The 22,133-nt window shown below is 36.7% G+C and overlaps 1 protein-coding gene across 7 annotated transcripts in view; it reads right to left on the reverse strand.

The window, feature by feature from the left end:
• GULP1 (GULP PTB domain containing engulfment adaptor 1) overlaps positions 1 to 22,133 on the reverse strand; it is a 219,195-nt gene that overhangs the window by 143,739 nt on the left and 53,323 nt on the right. For all 7 annotated transcript variants that reach the window (XM_045830886.1, XM_045830867.1, XM_045830895.1 and 4 more), the window contains exon 2: positions 6,212 to 6,340. The gene's annotated coding sequence lies outside the window, so the exon portion shown is untranslated. The remainder of the gene's footprint in view (positions 1 to 6,211; positions 6,341 to 22,133) is intronic.

Below are 22,133 nucleotides of genomic sequence, written 5' to 3' on the forward strand. Positions count from 1 at the left end.
AAAGATAAAGCTTAGATTTTGGGAAGTCAAGATCCAGACCACAAGTCTTCTTTTTCCTGAAAATGTTAAAGATAATAACATAATCCCATTATGTGACAAGAGCCACTTTGTAAGGGAAAGTTTGGGTGGGAAAAGTTCAGAGACAGTTTGATCGTGTAGTGGCTATTGTGTTAGTTTTGGCAAGAAACAACCAGTCTATAAATAGTGAGAGAAAGATTAGAGACAAAGAGCTAAACAATACAAATATAAGGAATAGAATGAAAAGATTGGTTAGTCAATTAAAAGTCATGGCATTAAGAAAGAAGGAATTAAAATGTATTCTGTTACAGGGTGCAGCCAAGAGGGGGGACCCCAAATGGGCATTTGAAATGGGGTCCAGAACTTAAGGTGTCCAGGAGGTTTTAAGATATCTTCATCCCCCTCCCAGGTGTGGGTTGGGGGAAGGGACAAATGGAGCAGGGCCTTTGAGAGCTGTTTTGCATAGCAACAGCCTAGCAGCTAACCTCTGGCATGGTCATTTAACATATCTATAACCTTTGACTGCTTACATAGATATGTTAAATAGCTGTGGCCACGCTCTGAGCCAGGGGAATGAAAGGGACCCCCCAAGATGTGACTGGTGGACAGGTCCCCCAAGTTACAGCACCTGTGTGGGAGCTCGAAGAAGATTGGCTCCACGACATGAGGCCACACCTGTCCAGACCCACGATGGCGACCAGAAAAGCTGGAAAGGACAGCAGATTGAGGGCAAATATGGCCGAGTGTGGGAGGAGTCGGAAATGGGCTGCAGAGGAAGATTGGCATGGGGATTTAAACCCAGACACGGCAGCCATTGAGGGGAGAACCACGGGGCTTTGACAGAGTGGAGACTTCTGCAGCCCTGTGAGAAAGGATCACCATGTGGCTTTAGCAGAGAATCGCCACTCAGCTTTGGCAGAGTGGCGACCCCCCTCCCCACAGCTTTGTGGGGAGAAGCACGCAGTTTTGGCTGAATGGGGACTCCCAAGGCCCTGAGGGAGAGAGGACCGAGTGCCTTTGCCAGAGTGGGGACCCCCGCAGCTTTAGAAGGGGGAACCACCACCCAGATTTAGCAGAGATCCCGGCGACACAGCTGAGGGTGCCGGGAACAGAGGCCTACCAGCCGAGCATGGATTACTGGGAAGAACCAGGGGCTGCCTGAGCCCTGGACTTCTATTTCCTTTCCTGAGATACAGTACTTGACTGGGCAAAGGGGGAAGGAAGGACTGTGTCTGTTTGTGGGAGTTTTAAGGGACTTTAGGATTTTTTGGTGAAGACATTAGGTCACTACTTTAAGTTTGTATAGCATTAAATAAACATTTCCTTTCCTTTTCATGAATCTCTGGCATTGAGAGACATCTTTCTTATAGACAGAGGACACAATGGACCTGGGGGTTTCTTTCAGTAATAGTATATCATCCCAGGTCCCGCCCCCTGTTTGTTCTGTAACATAAGTTCTCCAGTTTGACTAAACAAATGAATAGTAATTCTAATCTGAGAGGTAGGAAATAGAAAAGAAAAAACGTAATTTTTGAAAATGTGAGATCATGCCCCTAATCTCTGACCTGTTGCGTTTTGGCCAACCACACAGATATGTCAATCAAATGGAGGCATCCAGAGATCTGATGGAGTAGGTAGTCTCAAAAACGGTTTCCAATGATTTCTGTCTCCTGGCATTCATGCCTTTTTGTGATCCCTGACCATTGAATGAATGCTGGACTTACAGAATCACTTCTAAAATATTCAGACTGCATTAGTGGTGGTAGATTAGTTTCCTAAGGTTCCCATAACAAATTACCACAAACTGCATGGCTTAAAACAACATAAATTTTTCTCTCATGGTTCCAGAGGCCAGAAGTCTGAAATCAAGGTGTCAGGAAGGGTGCATTTTCTCTGAAGGCAGTGAAGGATATTTTGTTCCTTGCTTTGTCCAGCTTCTGGTGTCTCCAGGTGATGCTTAATTTACACTTGCATCACACCAGTCCTTGTCTCTGTCCTCACATGGTCTTCTCCTCTGTCTGTGTGTCAGAGGACACGTGCCCTTGGATTTAGGACTTATCCAGTTAATCCAGAATGATTGCACTCAACACCCTTAATTTAATTACATCTGCAAAGACTCTTTTCCCAAATAATGCCATATTCACAAGTACCACAGGCTTGAATACATCTTTTTGGAAGTCATCATTCAACTTACTACAGGTGGGATGACACTATCTAGATCTTGGTTAAAAAGGAATGTGGTTTCTACCACAAGTGCTCACCTTTGCTCTCTCCTAGGTTGCTTGCTATGGGGAAAGCTATCTTCCTTACAATGAAGTAGCTCTATAGAGAAAGGTCCTCCATGGCTGAGTCTGGAGGTGAACCCTTAACCCCGCTGAATTTGCAGCAAGCTGTAGTTCCAGTTGACAGCCTGGCTGCAGCATCATGGTAGACCAAGAGCCAGACACAAGCTAAATCAAGTCTGGACTCATAGCCCACAGAAGCTGTGGGGCAGTACATAAGCACTGTTTTTAAGCTGCTAATTTCTGGAGTGATTTATTACACAGCAATCGATATCTAATATGGAGCTCACAAAAAAATGTATAGGCTAGTTCAGCAATAATTAAGATAAGCCATGGAAATGGATTTAATTTTGCATTTAAGAAATATTTATGGAGTATGCTGTATAAGACAGCATTGTGATGATTTTTATTTAGATATGAACTTATATATACACACACACATATATATGTATAAAGTGATAAATGACGGCCTAGTCCCAAGAATCTTATAGTTTCAGGGAACGATAGACAAGACCACAATGCGTTGTATGGCAGAAAAATGTAAAAGGTGTTAAGTAAGGTACAAAGCACACTGGGGGAAAGATCTGGTCCAGATTTCAAAAGGACTTCCTGGAGAAGTCGAATTCTTAATTTCCACAAATTTAGCTACTTATAACTATGTGTTAACAAAATTCTCTTTCCTTTCAACAGTGCAATATTTAAGGCACCTGTAAGTAGTAAGGACATTTTTCTGCTCCATTACATAAACATTCCTACAATAAGCTTATCTAAGCTCTTAGGGCAAGAACATACACCCATTTCTGTGACTGCCAAAAGGGCTGAAGCTAAATTATCTACATAGACAGTTATAAATCACATCAGACCTTTACTACATAGGTCATATATTTTGTTTGGTATAACTTGTTTTTACTCTTATTATTGTACTTACATCCTAAGGAAACTCATATCACTTTAAATAGTAAATAAATGAATCCTCATTCCAGAAAAAGTCCAGCCATTAATACAATGAGAACAGTTTGTGTGACATCAGTGTAAAGCTGACAGCCAAGAAAAGTGTACTGGAATGTTCATGAGCAAACAATGACGACTTCACTGTACCAGTCAGTGGGGGTGGTAGACACCACTGAGTGAGTGTGTGTACTGTGTGGATGTCACATTCAAAATGACTGAACAATGACAGCTAGTGGTCGGGGTGGGGGGAGGTTAGGGGCTGGAAGGACTGAGCAAAAATAAAAAGGGACTCATGGTCATGGACAATAGTGTGGTGACTGCTAGGGGGAGAGGGCTATTAGGGGACTAAATGGTAGTGGAAAAAAATACAATAAAGATTAAACTTTAAAAAATTAAAACAAAAACAAAATGATTGAGCAAGTAGAACAATGAATCCACATCAAATTTTGCATTAAGCTTGAACATTCCTTCTCAGAAATTACTCAGATGATTCAGAAGGCCGCAGCTATGGGAAACTGGTGATTGACAGCTTCATCATGACAATGTGCTCGCTCATGCATCATGTCTCCTGCACACTTTTTGATGAAACATCAAATCACCCAACTGACTCAGCTCCACTACAGCCCAGGTTTGTCACCTGCAACTCCTGACTTTTCCCAAAAGTAAAATCACCTTTGAAAAGGAAGAGACTTCAGACTGTCAGTGAGATTCAGAAAAATATGATGGGGCAGCTGATGATGATTGGGAGAATGGTGTGAAGTCGCAACGTCGCTACTTTGGAGGAATCAGAGGCATTATTGTTCCATGAACAATGTTTCTTCTTTCCTGTATCTTCTTCTATAAATGTCTCTATTTTTCATACTACATGGATGTATACCTTCTGGACAAACATCGGATAAGAAATTGCAATAAATCTTTTTAAAAAATGCTCTGAATGCTCTAGCAAAGGTATGAAAAGGCAGCACAGAAAAACCCTCAGTGTTCAAAACTAAACCTACTAATTTACCAAAACCAAATCCCACCTTTTTTGTATTTCCCCATTTCTGTTGTTAATGCCATCAACATGCCCCCTTTTCCCTAACCTCCCATCATTTCCACCACTGCCAAATCTCATCTACCCACATCCTGCTCCCTGTTTTTAATTTATACTACTCTCACCCTAACATTTCCATTATTGCTTGTTTAAATTATTGAAAAGTTTAAAAACATTGCTTCTTAGGTAACCTCGATCGGACTTGATGTTTGTGGGACTCCCTCATCAATTGGTAGCCCAGTATCTGCATCTGGATAACCCATTACCTGCATCTTGAAAGTAATTAGTTACCAACTAGTCTTTCCTTGAGTGTAATTCAACTGTTACACTGTCATTGTGTATTCTATTTATTTGTTTGTCACCCAAATCTCATCCACTAAAAGTATAAGCTCATCAGGGGTGAAGACTGTGTCTTCTTCACCTTTCTTTTTCTACAGTTCTTATTGTAGTGTTTTCCAAATTGCAAGTATTGAACAAACACTGTTGAAAATAAAAGAAAAAGTGTACAAATTATTCTCCCTTCCTTTGGGTTTGTCCTCTGTTCATTAGTCTAACATGCATATCATTTCCACATTAAGCCTCTGAAAGGACATGGGTCGTCTTATTGTCCTACAACTGTGCCTCACCATACATATAATGATGAAATATAAATGCCCAAGTATAAAAATCCGAATCACAGAACGTACTTCCCACTGCTCGGTTGTATCTGTCCTGCCCTTCCAATTTCCTGAGTGTCCCCTGTGCTGTCTCAGCTCTGTGCATTTGCTCCAACTTGATCCTCCATTTAAATGTTCACCTGCCTTTAGGGTCCCACTGCCCTTAAAAAACACAGCTCAAATTGTGACTCATTTGTGTTCTACAATTCCCACCCTGAAAGCATTATCATCAGCCATTGCCCTTTCTTTACACTTCTTTCTTGACACTTAGCACATCCTACCTATACCTAAGAGCCCAAAATATGTTAGGTTGCCATATTTTATTGAAAATTAGAAGACACAGGAAACTGTTTCTGTACCTTTCTGCACATAATACCTAGCATCACCACCACTGCATTGAAATAATCACAGTCCTCAGGCTTACTGTATTAATGTTTTCAATAAAGATTAGTTGAATAAATGTATACTTGCTATCATTCATAAATGATGTATTTAGAGATTGTGGGAAGATAATGCAAATATAATATTCACTTCATTCTACACTTACGTTATGTTGTCCATGTTGTTCTGTAAGGCATATAGTGGTGAATATATGAGTAGAGTATACTATGCTTGCAACTAAAATTTAGAATCTCAATTTTTAATTTTTTCTTCCACTAGGTTTTTCTTAGGGAAATTCTTGGAATGAAAAAATATAAGTCAATGAGTTAACAAACATTTTCAAAAATAACTGATGAAATGGTAACTCCTTATCACCTTCTACAGGTAATTTCAGTAATAAAAGTAAGAAGTCTTTAAAATATTATAACCATTGAACCAGGGATGCTAATTTTAGTAACTATTAATGCAAAATGAGTGATGTATATATCTACCTAAGCATATTATCTGAATAATAAACATACAAAATATTTTAAAATAATTTGCTCATATTAACCAGTACAATGGAAACTATGAAACACTAATTCATATTATCAAATAGGACAGAAGAGATATGTTACCAAAATAATAAATTCAACAGAGAATAGATATAACATTATCAACTTTGCACAAAGGGAAAAACTAACAAAACAAAAATCAAATGATAGAGAACAAAATGACAGAAATTTTTAGAAAACAGGCTCATTCATGATTTTAATTTTATAGTATTTTGCTTTTATGTATTTTACTATTTTCTTTTTAAATGTTTGATGCAAAATGAAAACATTTTTTAGTTTCAATTTTTTTCCCCAAAATAGCTCAAAGTAAATAAACAAACAATCACTTATTCTTACCTGGTTTTGATGAACTTTAGTTGAAAGAATACAGACACTTGACTTTGGTAGTTTCAGTCATGCAGTTGCCATCCAAGTTCTCTTTCGGTCACTTTCTCTCCTCTGTGTATCAGATGGAATCACATATAACTAAAAATAAAATTAAAATTGAACTTAGTGGAATTAATCAATGATTATATTTATGTGTACCTCAATTTAGAGGCTATAATACATATTCTAAAACAAAAAGGATTTTCCCTTCCAGAGGAAACAACACAAATTATTCCTTCCCTTAATTTGGTATTTTCAAATTTACCTCTGACCTAAATTCAAATAGTAGCAGTATTTCTTCTTACCAAAATAGCAAAGATCTTATTTTATTGTGGGGCGGGGGGAGTGAAGAGGTGGGTTTCGGGGCAAATATATGAAAACATATCTGTTTTGTTCTGCCTACTTCTGTGACTTTCACATAGACCATTGGTAAAGTCACTCCTATATTTTTTAATCTTTTAAATTATAGACTAAAGACAGATTTTGAAATCTGTCTTTATATTTTATTTCTAGCTCTTTGCATCTATACCATCTGAAAGCTAGCTTTTTCCCATCTCAGACATTATTTTCTTTAGAAGCCTGTTTACCTATTTGTTGACCCTATTCTTTTTCACTTTCTAACAGAAAAAAAGAAGGACCCTAGTTTAGGTGGCCCCAGAGGCAAACTCGGAGGTAAACAAATGAAGAAAAGAAGTTTGTTTAGGAGATTCAAAGGAAGAGAAGTAGAATACTAGCATCTATCATATGAGGCAACAATTTTAAAATTTGAATTAAAATACAAGCAGGGTATATTTTAAGGCCATTTATAGGTATTTATCATTTTAACCAAAAATGTTTGTCTCCCCAGTGGTGCCATCATTTAATATTAAATCATATGTTATTCTCTTAGCATTCATGGACCATAGGGTATATAAATGATATAACCCACTTTATCTTGCCTTGGAATGTAAAGACTGAATTGACACATTCTTCCATCACTAGAAATAAATTTGTTCATCCTGGACAGGACATTTCAAACAAGACACAGCTAAAAGGTAATCGTAAAACTCTGTCAGGATTTCCAGAGCAATTTACCAGATCATTTTCTCTTTCTGGTCTTGGGAAGAGGGAACAAAATGAAAGGCAACATCAGTTCCTTTCCAGCACAATGGTGACTTCCCTGTTTGTTCTGTGCAGCTATTAGTCTCCGAAAAGAAACAAGATAACCCAAGATAACCAGACTGTTAAAAAATTTCCATAATGTTATAGCAGAGTAAATATTATCCTGAAATTATTCAACTTAATTCAACTTTACATCCCACAGATTTTATTTTTATCTCATATTGACCAAAATCCAGTCTTACTGAGAGAAATATTTTTCAACTTAGAATATTTTATGCAATGTTATTGAGTAATGAATAGCCTAAAAACACCCACATCAAAAAACAAGAATCAACTTGTGCCTGTTCCATTTTTCCTTTTGCAGGAAAATGACATCTACTCTGAAGTGAATCTATTATTTCATTTCTGATATGATTAGATTTGGTCATATAAAAAGCATTTTAAGTATTCTTACAAAAAATGTGATGTGTTTATGAACTACTCTTTTGAACATATTTTTATTGTAAGACATAAAATCTTGATTTCCAATTCAAATGATTCTTTAAATTTTAGAAGCATAACACACTCAATTTTGTGGTATTTGGCCACCACTTATTATATATTCTCATGAAATTTAAAGATGTATACGAAATTAAATGAAGCCTACCATTTCTTTACTAGGCCATTCATTTTTCCCAACAGTATTAGTTTAAGAAAAACATTATTAACATTGCAATGTGACTAAGTGCTTCAATTTGTTAATGCAACACTTATATCGTTAAATATTCCATGTACAATAAAACCAAGCTAAGCAAACAAGCTAAGCAAAAAGGTATTTCTATATCAAATGAAAGAGACCACCATCTTGAAAATGATGTTACTATTTATTTTTCTTAAAGAAACTCCAAGAATTTAACATTTCCACCTGACTTGCAAAAGGATGCCAAAAAGAACATTTTCCTGAATATTCATTTCTTATCTCCTACAGGCATCTAAATTCAAAATATACTAAATCAGATACTTGGCCTATAACTGCCTTATTTCACGTTTGTTCTTTGTCCTGTTATTTTAATTAAATAAACAATACAATCCTCATTCTAATTGCTCAAGCCAGAAACCTCGAATTATTAATCCCTGTAATTTCCCTTACCACCTACGTGCAATCAATTCAGAATAAATTTAATTCTACTTAATATAAAATACTCAATTTTGTGTTAAATTTACATCCTAATTGATACATACACAGTCAACCATGGTTTCTCTAACAAGTAATCTGGTCATAGCACCCTCCCTACAAAGTCCAAATGCCTTAGCATCTCTTCTGAAAGATGTCTTCTCAAGGCTTTTCACCATAGTGCCTCAGGCAAAGTGTACAAACATAGTGACTCAGGATGACTGCCCTAAGCGGCTTAGGAAATCATTTCCCATGCATTCTAGTGTTTTCACTGAGGTGTGGGCATACATACAGTCATCCTGTACCCCTATGCTCTAAGGGAAGTTGGAAAATGAACTTAGTTCATTGAAAGAATATTCATTGAGCACCCGCTGAATATCTAACTGTACTCATCATTAGGGAGAAGAAAGTAAGCCTATATCCTCCTTTGCATGTATTAGTGTGTTAAAGAACTACATTAATGGCAAGGTCAGGTGTGGAAGAAACAAGGAGAGGGTGGGACCTGTGAAACTTTAGTTTAGAAGTTTTTCGGTGAAAAGACTGGGAAAGGCCAAAGTTGCCAGAGGGAACATCATAGGCAAAGGCACAGGAATAAAAAAAAAAAAAAACATGCCACTTCAAGTAGGCAAGTAATTAGGTATATTTGATTTGAAAATAGGATGCTTATGAAGGACTGTTTTACAAGAAATTTTACAAGAAATTTTAGTGATAAGGTAAAGCCTTATTAAGAAGTTTCCTGAATGCCATGCTATAAAATTTAGATTTTACTCTAAAGGCAATAAGAGTATAACAAAACAGCAAAGTGGTGCAATATGATATGTATTGTAGGAAGATCATGCAGCAGATACAGCTCTGAAGAGACCACGAAATAGAGGTGAGACAAGCAAAATTGCATCTGAGAAATGTGTGTATATTTGTCATGTGGTAATGCAAAGTAGAAATAGACTCAGGGCATTCATATTTGTGAGATGTAAAACTAGAAAGGTGCTTGGCATTTAATTTATGTAGGAATAAAGCAAGGCCAAGACCACCCTGATCCTGGCTTTTCTATTCTCAGAGATGTCAGTATGGGCAAGAATTCACATCACCTGATACTGTTCCACATTCATTTCAAGTTCTCTGCCCTCAGGTCTCAGTTTGGTAAAGAAAAAATGATAGAGGATATGACATGACAAACTATTTCAGAACTAATAGAATTTTAAATGTACCAATTTAACAACAAATTCTATCTAGTTCTTTCCTCTACATTTGACACAAAACTTTCGCAGTGCATTGAAGCTGTCACCAGCAGGAAATTTTCCTAATTAGAAGAAGTAGGAGCACAATTATCAAGTCATTCACTCTTTCAGCTGAAATCAGTAGAAAACACAAGTCACTTCTGTGACACTTTATTATATTTTTCAGCCTAAATAGGTTAAAGCAAAGTCTTTGTTTTTTTAACATTAACTCTTTGCAAATTCTGACCTCTTAAATATTGTCGTTTATGGAAAACACAGCCTAGGCATTGAGATGAATCCAAAGTAGTTACAACTGGTCACAGGGTAAAAATTCAAGTTAGTAAAAATATGGCAGAGTGACATTCATACCAGAGTAAGGAAACTTTTATTAATGCAATTGGGAATTCAAAAAAGAAAATAAATCTAAGGAAAGGGAGAAATCTTAGCAATGTTCAAAGGAATTGTGGGGGAGGGGGTGGCGCTGACAGGGAAGAAAGAGCAAAGAAGCCTCAGCAAAAACAATGGAAAGACCTAGAAGCATTTCTCTCTTAATCACTAATCAAAAGTCCTGAAAAAGGAAACAAGCACATTCCTAACCAATCACTGGGGTATACAACCACTGATTGACTTACACCAATCAGAGTGAACTCTTAGAGATTCAGATATGGTCTGTCCTTCAAATTACATGGCTCCTACACATGATGAAAGGGGAGTTCCACCAATGAAAATCTGTCCTATGTATAAACACAGAGGCAGGAAAATTAGTGAATAAATGCTCATTATATAGCATATGAATTTAGAAAAATATAAATGAGATAATTCAGGCATAGCAGAAATCACACTACTTGGTATATAAAAATAAAACAGTAATTCACAATAATTATTACTATTTCTGTTGGAGTGTTTAAAAGTTCTACATTATAAATAAAACTATAACACATATCTTTGTACATAAATCTTTGTGCTCATCTAAAATTATTGCTTTATTATGGGTTCCTAGAAAAAGTATTTGCTCTTTTGAGTATTTTCATACATATTGTCATTTTCTAGAGTGATATACCTAAAGGACTTCCACCAGCAGCAGATGATAATGCTAATTTTAACCACCCTCACCAGCTATGATATTTTTTCTAATCTTTTGACAACTGGATTGTCAAAATGTGTCTCTTCTTGAAAAGAAGACTACCTTAACTGCAAGTAAAGTACAACTTTTATGTGTTTGATTTATTAAATACTTATTTCATAATTTTTATTTGCCTTTTGTTGTGCTTTTCAATCTTTATAATACTTTAAAGAGGGTTTTTTTAAGCTTTTGATACAAACGTTATGTGTCAGGGCCTTTGAATTTTTTATTTCTTCTGCCTTCATTGCTCTCCTCCCAGATAACTGCATTCACTCACTAAATTCCTCCATTAGATTAGGAAAAGGTTGGTTTTCACCTTAGTTTCTCTTAATGTCGGTTTTACACTTTACGTACAAAACAATGAAAGCAGCTAACATCAAAGGTGTCAAAGAATGTTATTTAATTATTATATTTCTCCAATGTTTTATAGATTTAATTCATTTTATTTTTTAATTAAACACCTATTTAGTTTATCTTCTAACACTAGAACTATTTCTAAAACACTGTAAATAAGGATTTCAGCACCAAGGTCTTTAGAAACAATTTTGTTCCAATATTCTTGTATTTTAAGCACCTTTCTGTTCTTCCTTCCTTCTTCCCTCCTTCCTTCCTTTCTTCTCTCCTTTCCTCCTTTCTTTCCACTTTTCTTTCCTTCCTTCATCTCAAAAAAAAGTTTTGAGTCATTTTTCTTTACTGTAGTATTTTAATATATTAGAACATATTCAGATGATTAAAGAAAGTATTTCTAAAACACCTATGGTAAAAGCTAGGCTTAATATTTAAAGACTTTGTATTATTATCAAAAGATGTAAAGTTGTGAAAAAAGTTATAAAACTATGAAAATAGTTTTCAGTTTTTGTGGAAATAGAGCTCCTAATTCAACAAAGGTTTTCATTAAGCACTTTTGTAAATAGCCACAATAGAGGCTATTCAAATGGAGGAAATCAAGAAACTGTGGTTGATGAAAATCAGGCGAGAAAGCATTCATTAACTTGAATTACATAAAAAAATCATTAGTTTAACTTTTCAAGTTCTGTGGAGTTTAATTTTGTTCATGTTAATATCCAAGGAGTACATACTATATTTAAAGACAAATTTAAGCAAACTGTAATTCAGTGTTCCAATTTCCCACAGTTAAGGTGGGGCTGAGGGAATAGGAAGAAGAGCTTTATTAATCCTTGTCTCTATTCTAAATTATTTGCAGTATTGTCATAATTGAATAAGGGGGGAATGTAAATGTACAGTTGTGAGTACACAAGACAGAGTTTATTCTTGTATTTATTATTTATCAATTACTGTATTATTTTCCATACAAACAACTGTGAACCTGCTTTTGCCCCACCCTGTATAATTAACTTACATTACACAAACCCTCTTCAATAAACATTGGAATACCTTTTGCATCAATACAATTCAACACAAAAAGTTTATAAATGTGTCTATTATTAACCAAACAAGTATTTTACAGATGAGGTAATAGTCTTAAAATGCTGTCATTGAAAGTATTTTATAACATGATTGGTTGTTTCAAGGCCTTTTTCAGCATTCAAACATTTTCAGTATTAAGATTTCACAATCGTCCTTTACATTGTTCTACTACCAAAGATTCGCACACAGTTTTCAACTGCTGTTCTTTTGCCCAGTGGTATTTTCACAAAACGGTACACCACTCTAGATTTAATTAATTTAGTATATATGTACATCCCGCTTTCTTGCCAACACCAGCACCTCTAACAACACCCTGGGTTTCCTCTGCAGACCTACACTTTTCTCCTCCTTCCTGGTAACTATGTTTGGCCAAGGGTGGCTCTGGTGCTGGTGCCAACACTGACCAATGACAGCACCATAAACCTAATCATAACTATTCATTCAGGAATGAAAATGTGCGCAGAGTTAAAAAAGGAAAATCAAATTGGCACCTTTCCCCAAAACTGTTTAAAAAGTAGCAATCCCTTTCCACCCGAATTGATTAATTAGAAGATTGAAAGCTTGGTGGTTATTTTGTCCTCAGGTTTCCTGCCTTAAAATGCACCCAACTAAGTAAAAAACAGAGTTATGAGAAATGAATGTCTCAATGCCTACATTCCACCATGCCTGAAGCATCATCAGTCTAGAACTTTCAAGTAAGATAACCAACACATATTGTGGTTTGCTTAACTGACTTTTAATTGGATTTTGTCAAGTACAACAACAAAAATCAGTCTCAAATATATATAATATATATATTTTGTTGAATTTTATGTGACTTTCCCTAAATTGAGTTAACCATACAAAATAATATGAGTCCAAATGATTAATTGATATATAGAAAAAAATTATCTACAAAATTGTTATTCAGCTATTCTTGGTGTTTTGAGAATATTTGTTGTTAGAAGCTGCAAAGTACATAAAAATTCAGATGAGTCTTCAGTAGATTTTTCAAATTTAAGAAGGCAGAACTTTACTTTTAAATGTTTGTGTTTTCTTAAGAAATCATATAATATAGCATTTCCTCAAATTTAGGTTGGAGTATTATATTAATCACTTCTGTTGAAGACAGTATAAATATGATTGGTTTAAACAACTATAGAGTTAAGATAGATAAAATCAACTTCATAAGTTTGATATGTGATAGGTGATATGCAGCATTTACAATTAAAAAATTATACAAGATAATAATATCTCTTCATTACTGATGAGTAATTACTCTTCATTACTGATGAGTAATGATGAATAATGTTATATTTTACATAAAAGCAAATAAAAACTAATCATCAGCTGAAAATAATTATTTCAAACTGATTCTACTCTAATAAGGTACTTTCTTATTTCTTTGAAGCTTTTCACAAAGACAACAGCCAAGTAAATCTTTTGTGCTTTATAACTGGTTATAGATGTTTCTAGAACAATTACTTATTTTGGCACCTGGACTGTTCATAGCTTTCAGTGTCTGATAAAGATTTAGTACCTGTTCTGTAGTATCTGACCTATCAAAAGTTAATAGAAACTATCAGTGTTTCTAGGACTGGAAAAATAAATGTTATAAGAGACTTAAGGATACAACAGAGACCTACATCTACAATTTCACAATTTCATTTTGAAGACTAGGTTCACAAAATAGCAAAAGGCAACAAGAAGTTCCCCTCAAATAACAACTATAAAAAAAAAGTTTAACTTATATAACTTATTATTCTCATTGTTTTGCTTATAAAAATTATAACTGGTTTTCTTTTTTCTTAAATAGACTCTAATATAATATGGTGTCCAATTATCCACTGCCTCAATCCTTCTCTAGGACATGCTCCTCCATCCCCCACTCTTTTAGACCTGAGCCACATCTCAAACAGAAATCAATAAACTATTACCACTGAAAAAAGAGGTCATAGAATTATAAATACATGTTTGAATCATTCCTTCCACTAATCCCATAGGATAGAGTCTAAGTTATAAAATGAATACACTGAAAATTTATAATGAACAAGCATTATATTTACCCAAGCTATAAACATCTTTCTCCAAACCTTTCTCTGTTACACATTTTCCTCATCAGAAGGGAGTGATTTCTATCTTGACAATTGTCAAAGTTGTCTCTACTTCAGTTACCTCCAGTTACTCTGTGATAAATGAAGATAGTTTCCTATCTGTGAGCAAAGAAAATTGCAACCATCTTATTTGAGCCTAATCTCCCAAGGCTCCAAAATCCAGTGATATGGTTCAGCCTAAGTAGAGCAAGTCTTTCCTTTGTTCACAAATTTCATTGATATATAAATTCACAAATTTATTAGAATAATTTGAAAAATGTGGAAATGTCATCATAGGTCAAGTCAAATTTCATTTGACAATTAAATATTTTATATATAATTTAGATCAAAGTAACCTACAGAGAGCACTTGCAGCATGATGCTAATCATACCATGCTTTCTTTCCCCTGAGGGTATTTTCAAAGGAACTATGTATGAAAGCACATTCAAAAGTGTAAAGTACTATACAAATATGAGATCATGTTACTAGCCAAAATTTAAAAAAAAATGCATTCCAGGAAAAGTTATGACTTGTGCTAAAAAAGGTAAAATTTACAACCAAGTTTTCCTTTTCCAAGTGATGTCAGACTCCACACTTGCATGTAAACTTTTGCAAAGACATTTCATAGGAATTCAACACTGTATCAGTGTTAAAAGTAGAGGGTTATGAAATCCCAACTACATCTAATTTCCAAGCTGTGAGTAAGGCAAAGCAGTCTTCATAATGTTCTGGCTGTGCTTTAAGGGGAATGTATTAATGTCAGCAGTTCACCCCCCTAGAGAGCTCACGACTAAATAAAATTGGGCAAAGTCATCTTCATCTCTTTCCTATCTACAGAAAACACTTCAAATTGAATCAGTACAGTACATTCTTTCAGATAAAGACTTCATTTAATACAGTTAATATAATCTGTGTTTCACTGTAACCATTTATAGCAGAAAAAAGAAAGAAAGTGAAATGAATAGAACAAAAGGCTTCTAGTCTCATAGACTGAGGCCAAGGGACACTAGGACCTAGCTAGCTGATTGAAAAATTTATCTCTCTCTCCAAAATATGACTGGAAGCTAGTTCACTAGTTTATTATAAGCAGACTATGACATTGAAAGAGGTTCTTTTCTCATCTCCTCCCCAGCTGTATTCACACAGTGAACAGTCACGGAAGGCCTGCTCAGGCCTGTGCACTGTGGATACAAACGGAACAATGGAGCTTCAAATCTGTAGGAGTCAGACATAAAAATTACAGCTTGTTATGATAAATGTTAAAATCGATGTCACGCTACTAAGCACTTGCACCTAAGTTAATTCTTATTCTCTAAGTAGCAGTCTATTCAAACTAGGTCAGCCTCTGATAGTGATGAAGCTGTCAGGTTCTCTGTACTTATCAAATGTTTTCATGGTTACAATAACATTTTATTTTCAAAAAAAAAAAAAACAACTTTATCCCATATGCTTCTTTCTTTTACCAACAAGAAAATCAATATTAAGTGATGAATTAGAAGCATTAGAGCCAAGACCACAACTCAGAAATTCTAATCACTTATTTATTTTTCACAACTAAATAATAACACACTAGTCTACATGCTAAAATCCTGTGTAGTATTTGTCATTTTATTTCACATCGCAGGAGGTGACTATGTTTATTGATAATACTGAAAAAGAAAAATTCTCAGCCATTGTGAGTAAAAACACGATCATGTGAGAAAACTACTTTAGGCTATGAATTGCTTACTACGCTATGAAACAAAATAATGATGTTTACTTTTGTCTGCTAGTATCTGCAAAGAAAACTTACAACTGAAGAAAATAGGCCCAATGTGATGTCTGAAAGAATATACTGGATGCTAGTACACCAGTGATCATTGCTGCCTAACCAAGGAAACGTTCTATTCAACATACTTACATCTTTGCAACTGAATTACAGGTACAGCAATCACAGGCTTACCTTACATCTGAATTAGATAAAAAGTGCATCAGTTTCTTTATGCAAGATACATAGTAAATGATCGATACATATTTGGGAAGGAAAGGTAAAGACTGCTAGAAGGAAGAAAAATCTTACGAACAGGTCATCAAGCTCCACCCTGGAAAACAAACAAACAGAAAACCCAAACAATAACAATAACACACACAGACAGATAAATAGAAGTGGCCCATACATCTGAAACCAACACATTTAAAGGCAACTGTATCTCATACTTTAAAAACTCCTGGCTGGCAAAGCTCAGTGGATTGAGCGGGGGCTGCGAACCAAAGTGTCGCAGGTTCGATTCCCAGTCAGAGTACATGCCTGGGTTGCAGGCCATGACCCCCAGCAACCGCACATTGATATTTCTCTCTCTCTTTCTCCTTCCCTTCCCTCTCTGAAAATAAATAAATAAAATCTTAAAAAAAAAACCTCTAACTCTGCTTTTTGCCAATGTCACCTGTGTAGTCTCCAAGTACCTATTCAGGAACTTTGTCCAGAAGTAATTTATTCAGGACAGAGACAACACTCTGAGATGCAATAATTATCACTTTTCAAAACTGAAAGAGCCTTAAATACTTATTGATGTCACCAGTAGCAAGTAAGTTTAACTCCCTGTAAAAGTTGCCTGTATATTTTCAGTTCTACTTGTAGGTTAAAATAATCCGTGAAGTAGTGAAAAAAAGTTAAACTGGAAGAAAATTTCGTGAATTAAATGGGGGGAGGTTATAAAAAAATTTAAAATGAGATCCAAGGAAATCTTCAAAAACGAAGTAAAGAACAGTTATTTCCCATTCACTGATGGCTTCATCAAAGCAAAACTGCATGGAGGGCCAACTATGAGCTGGTCCCTGGATTAAGTGTTTCAGGTCCTCCAAATAATGCACTCCCTGTGCCTAAGCAATTTCTCACTATACTTGACCTGCCATTGTTTGCTCCCCAAATGCCTGCCCTGCCTATAAATCCCATCTACATGCATCCTGCCCTCAAGCTCCAGCTGGAGGAATAACCTGAAGCCATTCGGCATAACCCTTCCCTTCTGAAGAGACTATAGTGAGCACTCAAGCTAAGACTAGATCATCTAAGGCTTACGTGGGGACCTTGTGCAAAAATCTCCACCTAAACAAAGTTACTAGATTACCCAGACCAAGAACATGCTCCACATTCTGAATTTGGACATGGAAGAGAATTAGACTATTTGTAACTGGAGCAGAAAACAAAACACATAAGAAGATGCTTTACTGATGTTAGGAAGCAGTAGAAGTCAAGAAGAATCATGACTGTAATGACCAGAAACTGTCAAAAGAAGGTAGAGAAACACTATATAGAACAGAGAGAACGTTAGTAGCAGCAGGAAAAGCAGAGATGGACGGGAGCTGTCACTCCAATAACAGAGATTCAAGTCTGTCACTAAGAAGCTCAGAAGAGCTGCACTGGTTCCTGCTCGTTCCTGCATCTCAGTCCATTTCCCCCAAGTTCCCTTAAAGACTGGCCACATGTTTAGGATTGCTGTCTCCAGCCCTACACCTAACCTTACTGAGGTAGCTAAGCATGTCTTTTTCGTGCATCAGAAGAACCCAATATCACCTCTTCTGTCTGGTGTCATTGCTATCCATGTAAAGAATCAGTCTTAAAACCACAAATAAAAAAACTTTACCATACACAACTCTGTAAAAATAATATTTCTGCTCTATCAAATTAATATACTCTCAAATAATTATACTAATCCAGTGAACGAGTGGGGCTGGGGAGGGAGGCCACAGAGGTTTTTGTCATGCATGTCGTCACTGAAAAAAGTGCAGTCTCCAAAAAAGAAAACACGCTCTTCATTTGCAGACATCTGCTCTATAGTTAATTCAAAAGCAGAAACAGACAAAGATGTGCTATGATTTCTCTCTTTCTTCCCAGGAACAATAAAGCAAATATAATTTATCTATGGCTTCTGTATTTTCTTTGTTGTGCTTAAAACATCTTGTGCTTTTTTGACTCAAAGCTAAATTAAATGTATTCATAGACTATATCAGTATAGCAGGGAAAAAAAAATTCTTTCTCAGTTTTCTAGATCCCTTAACACCAAGAAACCCCAATCATTTTTCCTAGTTTATTCTTATATTATTAGATTTTATTTTCTTATAATATAAATAATAGGGACAGACTTTTTACCATACTTACCAAATCATACCCTGCAGCTGGGAGGAAGAAAGAAGAGTGAGAAAAAGGGAAAACAAAGGGAGAAAAGGAGAAATGGGAGGGATAGGAAATGTAGGCAGGATGCAAAGGACAGAAAGAAAAGGGTACAAGGGGGAAGAAAGAGGTGGAGGGTTAATAAGTCCAAGTGCACCAGTGGAGCGTCACCACAACCCTCTTCCCAGGCCTCACACAGGACCTCCACCCACCCACTCTGGAGACAGAGCACGTTAGGGAAGAGAGCGCTTAGGCTTCTTCATTACTCATTCGGTGATGCTGTCGCTCCTCTTGCTGGAGGACAGTGCTGACCACTTCGAGTGGCAGCCTCCTCTCTTTCTGGTAAGAGGGCAGACACATGCTCCTAAGTGTGCATCCCTCCCGTGGGTCTCTATGTGTAACCGTTACTCATTACTATCTTGGTACTTGTTTCTCAGTTTTTAGGATAATATTGTACTTTTGTCACTCTACCTCCAGACCTGTAACTTGACAAATAAATTCCATTTGCTGGCATGAGCTGACCTAGACCTCAAAAAGAACACCTGTGGAAGCCCCCGGTGTCTATGTGTTGATGCCACTTGATTCCTCATGGCCATGCCATACGCACAAGCCCAACCTCCTTGTTGCTTCGTCTGAACTCCTGGAGCTAGTCTATTTCCTCAAAAGTGCCTGGAGGTAGCCTGAGGGAACCTTGGATACCAGGGATCTGTCCACCCACAGGAACTCAACTGATTACCCTACGGATGAGGGAACTTCCACAACACCTGCCCTCTCCTCCCTCCATCCTGCCGGCTCACACAGACTCAAGTAAATACTAAGATTAAGAGAAAAACTGGAACCATTGTTCCAGTAACTAACAGATATTTGTTGAGTGTCAGGGATATGTCTCAACAATAGTGACACAACAGTGAACAAGATAGATCGATTGCCCTCAAGGAATTTATGATCTATTTATCCACATATATAAACTAAAATCTAACCACATAAAAAGGTAAAATCATTATCTTTTTATATTTTTTCTACATATATATACTTCTTAGAGATAAGACATTCCAAATTAGTTGGGCTTCTTTAGAACAAGAATGCAAATGCTGAGGGCCCAGTACCATGAAGCTGGCACTCTCGACATGCTGGTTGCAACATACAATTTTCATTTTCCACAGACATCTCTGTATAAGTAAGCAAATTAGGGAATCCTCAGGATCAGAGAGTGGCTTCAGTGGGCAATTCCCCTCCATGCAACAAAACTGTGAGCCCCCACATGAAAAGCCAAAAGGGCTTCCTATTACTTGAGCAGTGAGCCGCATGATTGCATAGGAAACAAGGATTTATTTATTTATAGTAAATAATTCTCCTGAGCAACACAAAGAGAGAGCAGCTAGTTCTGATGATAAAGTACCCATAGCATACATCAAGCCTACCACATGTACATGGAGATTTGTAATATAACTTCTGAGAAAACTGCAATATTAAATTTGATATGTCTCATGGAACACAAGCTATAGAATTCAATATTGCACAAGCATATGAAGTGGCAAGACTGTTGCCTCTCATCAGCTCCCAAAAGGTGTCACAAATTGAACATGTCTCAACAAGCCCTTATCTTCATGTCTGCCAAAGCTTCCAAATTTCTCACCTAGAAAAATACTGCCAACTCTTCAAGTAACATCATATTTCTTCTCTTCACTCAACTTCCAATATATATCCTGTCAACACATTGTGTCCATTTTATTTTCAAAGGAGCTCTAGAATTTGTTGCATCTTCTCTACTCCCTCTGCCAGACACTGATGACACTTTGCCTTGAAAACTGGACTGACTGTCCTTACCTGCACTGTCCCCTCGAGTCCAAGTCCTACCCTTTGACAACCATTGCTCAAAACTGCAAATCTTTATTCTGCCATCCACCTCTTAACCATGACTCAATGCTTCCTTGGAATTTTCAGAATACATTTAATGCTTTTCCATAATTCAGTCCCTGCAAACACCTTAAACTGAACTGTTGTCAACCATTACATGATGTGTATCCATTGTTTGAACAGCTCCCATCCATTTAATTCCCTGACTGAGCACAGAGTCATTACAAAGCATCTACAAACCTACAGGTGCACTGAGTATGCTCTACAGACTAAATATGTCACAACAGAGTCATACTATAATTGTTCAAAGGTGTAAAACATAAACCCTTAAGTGTACCCAAGGCAATTAGATGTTATAATTCAAGTTCTTACAAATAGCACTGATAAAAAGAATACTTTTTATAGAAATAGGTAATTTCCTTTTTCTTTTTTTAAAGGTTTTTTTAAAGATTTTATTTATTTATTTTTAGAGAGGGAAGGGAGGGAGAAAGATAGAGAGAGAGAAACATCAATGTGCGCTTGCTGGGGGCCATGGCCTGCAACCCAGGCATGTGCCCTGAGTGGGAATCGAACCTGCAACACTTTGGTTCGAAGCCCATGCTCAATCCACTGAGCTACGCCAGCCAGGGAGAAAAGACTATTTTTAAAAGAAAAAAATAGGCAATAACATTAATAAAGATATTGAGAAACTGGAAAGAAAATCGTTTTCCAAAATTTAATCTTTCCATAGCCCCTGGGAAATTAAGAGTAGGAAGGGCTTTCAAATCACTTGGACAGCTATATCATCCACCTGTCTTTACAATCTAGGCTTTTTTTTGTCTAATTAGACACAACTGTGGAACCTGAGAAAGAAGATACCTGCAAGAAGAGCTCCTGGTGGCTAACTGGGCTCAAATTTAAAAGCAGAGCCTAGCAAACATTTTAAACAGGGGCCTCTCAGGCAAACTGCACTTCAGGGAGAAGCCTGCACTACACTGCCTGCCTGCTGCACTGTGTTTCTGCCATCGGAGCCAGCTGTTTTAAAGGCGTTCCTATAATTCTATGTCAACCAACAGGACTGAAGTTTTCGCAGTCCAATCATAGCTGTGCAGCTATATCCCCATCAGCATCTTCACTGCGGCTCCAAACAGAGTGACTGCATTCTGATCAGTCAGAACAGCGCCTTTTGGGCCAAACTAGGAGCATTAGGAGTCCTCATTTGCATGAGGACAGACTAATAAGGGACCAGGGGCAGAAAGTGCATTTATCTTTTCCACCCAAAGCTAAAGGTTGGATCCGAAACACCGAAGATGTGTCTCCAAAGTGGCTTCACTTTGAGAGCAGAGCAGAGCAGAGAGGCGCCTGGCCCCAGGGCTGCTTCACAGCCATGCTGTGCTACTTCATAACTGAGCTGTAACACCATTTCACAGCCGAGCCATTCCACAACGGAGTTGTTTGCACTGAACAAAGCTTCCTTCTTCCCTGACCCCAAATTGTGAATCACTGCTGGTGTTGAATTGACTCCAACAATCACTGACCGTCAGTTGACAGAATCCACGTCCTACTAAGCATCAGTCTCCTTGTCTATATTCTAATCCCTTTAACTGGTTGGAAGTGAGTGATGATAATTCTCTGGATGCTTCAATTGTTATATATTTAGTGGAAGAGGCCATTATGCACACTAAAGGGAATAAAGAATGTTCTACTCTCTTGACCTACATTACCTATCAGCCTCCTAAATCAGATAATAGAGAAAAAACAGAGGAGGGAACCATATTCTTTAATGTTCTTGGCATATGGCTAAGAGGGCTGTA

This window comes from Phyllostomus hastatus, unplaced genomic scaffold (genome assembly GCF_019186645.2).
Source record: "Phyllostomus hastatus isolate PE091 unplaced genomic scaffold, TTU_PhHast_1.1 phas_contig_1, whole genome shotgun sequence".
In the NCBI taxonomy this organism is placed as follows: domain Eukaryota; kingdom Metazoa; phylum Chordata; class Mammalia; order Chiroptera; family Phyllostomidae; genus Phyllostomus; species Phyllostomus hastatus.